The sequence below is a fragment of the Crinia signifera genome, chromosome 3 (assembly GCF_055691185.1).
Source record: "Crinia signifera chromosome 3, ASM5569118v1, whole genome shotgun sequence".
Lineage (NCBI taxonomy): Eukaryota > Metazoa > Chordata > Amphibia > Anura > Myobatrachidae > Crinia > Crinia signifera.
The window spans coordinates 200,634,254-200,640,253 of NC_139219.1; the positions used below are offsets into that span (position 1 = coordinate 200,634,254).

Below are 6,000 nucleotides of genomic sequence, written 5' to 3' on the forward strand. Positions count from 1 at the left end.
CACACTATTCTATTCTCAACTCCACGCCGACGTGGATAGTAGGGCATGAAAAGGTCGTAGGACGCGTACCGCCGCCCCTCGCGGCCTCGCTGCGCTCGCCACGCTTCGGGTTGGCGTGGATCGTGGGGTGGCGTACAAAAATTGGGGGGACATTTAAGGGTTAATTGAGGCTATTTGGGCTCTGTAGCCCATTTAACATTGATTCCTATGGGAAAATCGCGGGCATTGAGGCATTTAACGCTAAAATCACGGTCAATCAGGCTTTTTAACATTGTTCTCTATGGGAAAATCGCGGTAATCGCGGGTACCCGATTTTGATGTACCCGCGATTTACCCGCGATTTACCCGCGATGCCGCGATTACCGCGATTTTACCCGCGATGCCCGCGATTTCAATCGTGGGCGCCGTTCTAGGTAAAGAGTACCTTTATTTTTTATTGTTAGAATGAGTATATTTATTATTAAATTGTATAGATGCTGGATTGTTAAATGGGGTTCTTTTTTGGCAGGGGTTAAATGGGGTTCTTTTTGGCAATACTAAACTTAGGAGAGCCATTTAAAAATGGATAAAGTTATACACAAAATAATACATTGTGATTACTAGTTTTTAGGACATTGTAACATATTCAGGTACTTTAAATAAAACTTTTGTAGAAAAAAACAATATGCTACTTGGATACACAGAAGAGCCCCATACAGGTACCTGCCAAGTGCCTACTATAGCAGTGTACACAGTACAATGTCCATGTCTTGTGCCTACAGTAGGTGAGAAAGTGGGTGGGGCATCACAGGTAGGCAGGTTACATTCAGGGGTGCGTGTGTGATAAATATAAATGACTAGTATCACTTGCAATAACAGAATAGGTGATTGTCAGAGCTAGTGTAGAATAGCCACAATGTGTCATGTTTTAGTACCCAGTAAACAATATTTTTTAAATCGTGGGCATAAAATTGGCAATTTTTGACTATTAACTTTCAACAGCTGCTATTTTACGGTTTGTCTGGTCACATATATTTATACATGTTCCGCAATAAATAACAGGAGTAGGTGACATTCCCCAGAATTGAACCACAGTTTGTTAAACTGATAAGACAGGTGTGATTTTACTACTTGGTAATAAATGGCTGTGTTGAAGGCTAATATATAGAATATATAGTCAATTGCTTTCAGTCCTAAAGATTATATGCAGTATACATACATACATAAATACACACACACACACACACACACACACACACAATGGGTGAAATTTAATAGGATGAGAGATTCAGAAAGTGAGAGATTTGGTAAGAAATCTCCAGGGTTTTTTTTAAAGCGGCAATCATTTACACTGCAAAACCAGTTTGATTTTGCAGTGTAAATGATTGCCACTTTAAAAAAACTGGAGATTTCTTAAAAAATCTCTCACTTTCTGAATCTCTCATCCTATTAAATGTCACCCTCTGTGTCACACTGTATAATAGTGTTTTACATACTGTCTATACCCACCACACACACAGAGACATTGCCCAAGTAATAAAATCACACCTGTCTCCTCTGTTAAGTTTATGAGAGTCCCTTATTCCTGCTCCAACCTTGAGCCCCATTTCCTCGTGTACAGTATAACACAACAGGCCACAGCACTCCAGTTCTATACTCCTGAGCCATGCAAAATTGGAAAGAATACATAAATGGTTGTACAAATGAGCCCCTAATACATAATAATAACCAGCGATCACAGATCATCCAGATATTGGAAATGGTCCCTTTCTCCAGCAACTTAGAAACACATTATTTATTCTTCATTCTGTTATCAGGTATTTATAGCCTGCACGCGTGGGACATCTGATACAGTGTATGTAGTAAGTTATGTGACTTTAGATGGATTGCTCACACTTATATTTCCCAATCCTCCATGAATCATGTCAGTACCGGATGGGCTGGGGTGACCTAGGAGCTTGGTGGTTTCTGATTTCTGGAAACTTTAGCTAAGTCTCAGATAGTTTTACTAGTCTGACCTGGGACAGACAGTGCTGGCCGGATCCTTTGCCATCACATACCCTGCTCTCACTGATGACCATTGCGCTCTCACCCTCCTTCTGTCTCAGCCTTAGGAAGTACCCTGCTGGCAAAGTGCAGGGGCACTGCACGTTGCACCTTATATAGCACAGTATATGCTGTATATAGTACCCTGCATGCCATTGCACTGGGCACTTGTTGCACAAAACAGCTGTTTCCAGCGTCTCTAACAAACAAATAAAAGTTCAGCACAATTGTGAATTGTTCGTGCAAAGCTGCATTCAGTTAAACGCTAAAGGGTTAACCGAAGGCTGAACGGAGAGAATGTGCTGCTGTTGGATCGCATCAATATATAGTGATTGGCACGTGAAGGGGATGGAAAATAGCCAAACATTTGGGAAATGTGACATAGAGGAGGAACCCATTGGGAGGAAATGATCAACTGGATTTTCTCCTGGGAAGCGATCAAAGGAACAGAAAACCATTAGCATCGCTTGTAAGACCTGACAATTCTATAGCTGTCTTTTTATGAGTCTGATAATATGAATTATGATGGCCATCACCAGCCATGACCTGTGTTATTCAATAAAGACAACGTGTTTACAAAACACGCGTAAACAGTATGATGTATATTTCTACATATGCCTGAGATCGTCTGCAGCTATCCAAATGGCATCGCAGGTTGTGCAGAAATCTAGGTACACAGCATGAGGAGCTGCCTGCAGGGAATCGTCTGCGAAACGTTATTGTTTATGGGCAATCAGGTAATCTGGGGTTATTTATTTATAGTTGGCATCTCCTGCCTTGTGCTGCCTGTGCCAGCCCTGCACCTAATCACTGTTGTACTCTAATACATCTGATCTGTGACACACATGATGGAGATAAATAGGTAGATGACAGCACAAACAGGCGGAGAACACGCGGATTTGTCACTGTGTACTCTAGCACTCCGCGTTCTTAACGCTTTCCTAGCAGCCTGACAGCCGTCAGCAATCACATATTCACTCACAGATCCCCAATTAAGCTCCCCATTCTTATCTCCATCTCGGCCTCTTTAATTAGGAAACATACTTCCAACTTTAATTAATAACAGCTTCACTCGGTCCATTGCGAATGCATGTCTTTAAATATTTGATTCCAGTGCTGATGTCACCAATGACTTATTAATGTATAGCTGCTTTTTATTCATCTCTGCTGCATTATAGTGTGGGAGGCAAGATAGCAATGTTCTGCTAAACTTTAAAGAGACATATAAAAAGAGAACAAACAGCTTTCTTAGTACAATGCTCCTATCTGCTAATAGTATCTTACCTTTAATCTTTTGGAATAAATCCCACAGTCAAAATGATACAAAGCTGCAAGTGCTGAACTTAGCTGGATTCAGACTCCCCAAGAGTGGGAGAGGGTAGAGGAGCTCTGTCCTTATTAGTCTCACAGTGTGATCCTCCCACTCAGTCAGCAGACAGGACGGCCACCAGCACAGATAACCAGCACATGGCACTCTGCTAACAAATTCAGAGCAATTTACCTTTTTAGTAGCAGCTGGATACGTTTAAAATCCCTTCCGAGTGGCAACGGTCTGCAGGCCTTTCTGAGATCAACAGAAGCCAGCCTAATGCTAGCAACAAGAATCTGGTATATAGCATGAAAGTATCAAATGCTGAATACTGTACATCCAGCATTTGCATTCATTCACAGTTTAGCCTGCTGTCATTTGGAAAGCCATAAAACGTACCCGTGTGTGTGGCATTAACTTTAGAGAGAGCTCAAGGGACCAATGGCATTTATTGGTTTCCCATTAAAAAGCCTTTTCCACAGGAGCAGACTTTCCCTTACAGTGTAATATCATCTCAGCTGGGGAATCTGACATCAGTCTAGCAACTGTCTCCCTGGGATATGCCAAGCCGCACTTCTCCTGCTTTATGTGACAGGCTGCTCAGGCTGGGATTCGGGGGATCTCTGCCATGGCAGATAGACAGAATGTTACACACAGTGCTATATGTAGCAGTAGTGGAAGTGTGGACCCTACTGTACAGAAAATAACCCACTTACAGTAGGTGACCTGAATCCCTTTCATGTCCTCTGCTAAAATGTAATGTGTCCCATAGAGAATGTTAAATCTTCAGTTGCAGTAGTTGTCATACCAACAGTGACTTGTATACTGTATAATAAAATGGTCAACATTCAAAAAGTCGACGCGCATTAGTTTGATCACTGAAGGTCGACAGTCCTTCGGTTGATACATGAAAAAGTTTGACATGGCTTTAGGGCGACAGGGTCAATAGATCGATCAAGCATTAGGTCGACATTGGGAAGGTTGACAGTCAAAAGGTGGACATGGTGTTTTCACTTCTTTTTTTTTGAGTCGACATGTGCCGACAGGCGGTATTTCATGTCCTACCATCCACTAGGGCATGGTGAGTGCAGCGAGCCCTGCAAGGGAACGTGGTGCACCGATACAGTGTCCATGTCAACTGTGTCGGCAGTCTGGACAAAAGAGAGAAAAACCCACGTCGACCTTCCCAATGTTGACCTAATGCTTGTGTTGACTTAATGACCCTGTTGACCTAAAGCCATGTCGACCTTTTTCATGTTACGCAACATTGCTCGCATCAGGCCTTTTCTCTTCCAGAGTGCAACTAAGCTTATCATCCACTTACTGGTCATCTCATGGCTCGACTACTGCAATGTTCTCCTCACTGGCCTCGTTCGCTCCCAACTGGCTCCGCTCCAATCTGTCCTTAACTCTGGAACCAGGCTTATCTTCCTCTCCCACTGCTCTACTTCTGCCAATCCCCTTCAATAAAATCTGCACTGGCTCCAATTCCTCCACAGAATCCTCTTCAAACACCTCACACTCACTACAGGGCCATCTCTAATTTCATTGCTCCATATGTCTCTAACCTCATCTCCATTCATCCACCCTCCCGCCCTCTACAGTCGGCCGACAACGGTCATCTCTCTTCCACCCTGATCCCTGCTTCCCACACTAGAGTTCAGGACTTTGCCCATGCTGCACTCCTTCAGTGGAACAGTTAGACTCTCCCTGACCATACCAAAACTTCAAACGGCCACTGAAAACTCTTCTCTTCGCATTTCACTCACAGCTCTCCCATACTCAAACACTCAGTGACCATCTTCCTCCACATACTCATCTCCATCTTTGGCCACAAGCCACAAGCCTCTAGTAGTACAAGACTTACATTTAAACTGTAATGTGTATTGAACGGTGGCGCTCTTTTTAAATGTACTCTATTTTTGTTATATATTCACTTGTAATACTAAGTTTTGTCTCCCTGTACTGCTCCTATGTATGGCGCTGCGAAACACTTGTGGCGCCTTATGAATAAAATTATAATAATAATAATGTGTCGACATAAGGCCTGTTGATTTTCAGTGGTTGATCTAACGCATGTCAACCTTTGTTTGGTCGACATAATGGCCCATATCCAATCAAACAAAGGCAAACAATGAAAACAAATATTACAAATTTCTTAAAAAAATGCGACAATTAATGTTCAACATTTCTGTAATTGCAAATAGGCATAATGCACAATATTAATATAATAGTTTATGCAATCAAATTGTTTTACAGTAGTAAAATCTGAGCTTACCTTCCAGTCAATATGTACTAAGTGAACATAATATGTAAATATGCTTAAGCTTCCTGCAATATGATAAAGAGGAAGTTCATCTCAGGGGAGCAGTAAAAATGTAATTTTCCTTACTGTCGGCTTCTCTCCTAGTGACAGATCAGATGATGAATTAAGTGACATTTAACTTCTAGCCTGCGCTGATCTGATGCAAATGTCTATAATGATTTCTATAAGTAGTGCGAAGGCTGCCACATACAGATTTCCCTCTGGCAAGTTGGCTCGTGGCTGCTTGTGACCAAGCACTCACCTTTTTCTAATGCAATTATGTTAACCTAGCAATAACCATGTAGATGGCTGTGTAAATGATTGTATGTTCACTCCTGAGACTTATGTGACCGCTGCTTCC

At 42.2% G+C, this 6,000-nt stretch overlaps 1 protein-coding gene across 1 annotated transcript in view; it reads right to left on the minus strand.

The window, feature by feature from the left end:
* LOC146062954 (collagen alpha-1(XIX) chain-like) overlaps window positions 1-3,574 on the minus strand; it is a 266,102-nt gene extending 262,528 nt beyond the window's left edge. Inside the window, exon 1 of the mRNA XM_083174964.1 lies at window positions 3,310-3,574. The gene's annotated coding sequence lies outside the window, so the exon portion shown is untranslated. The remainder of the gene's footprint in view (window positions 1-3,309) is intronic.
* Window positions 3,575-6,000: the final 2,426 nt, after the last annotated feature.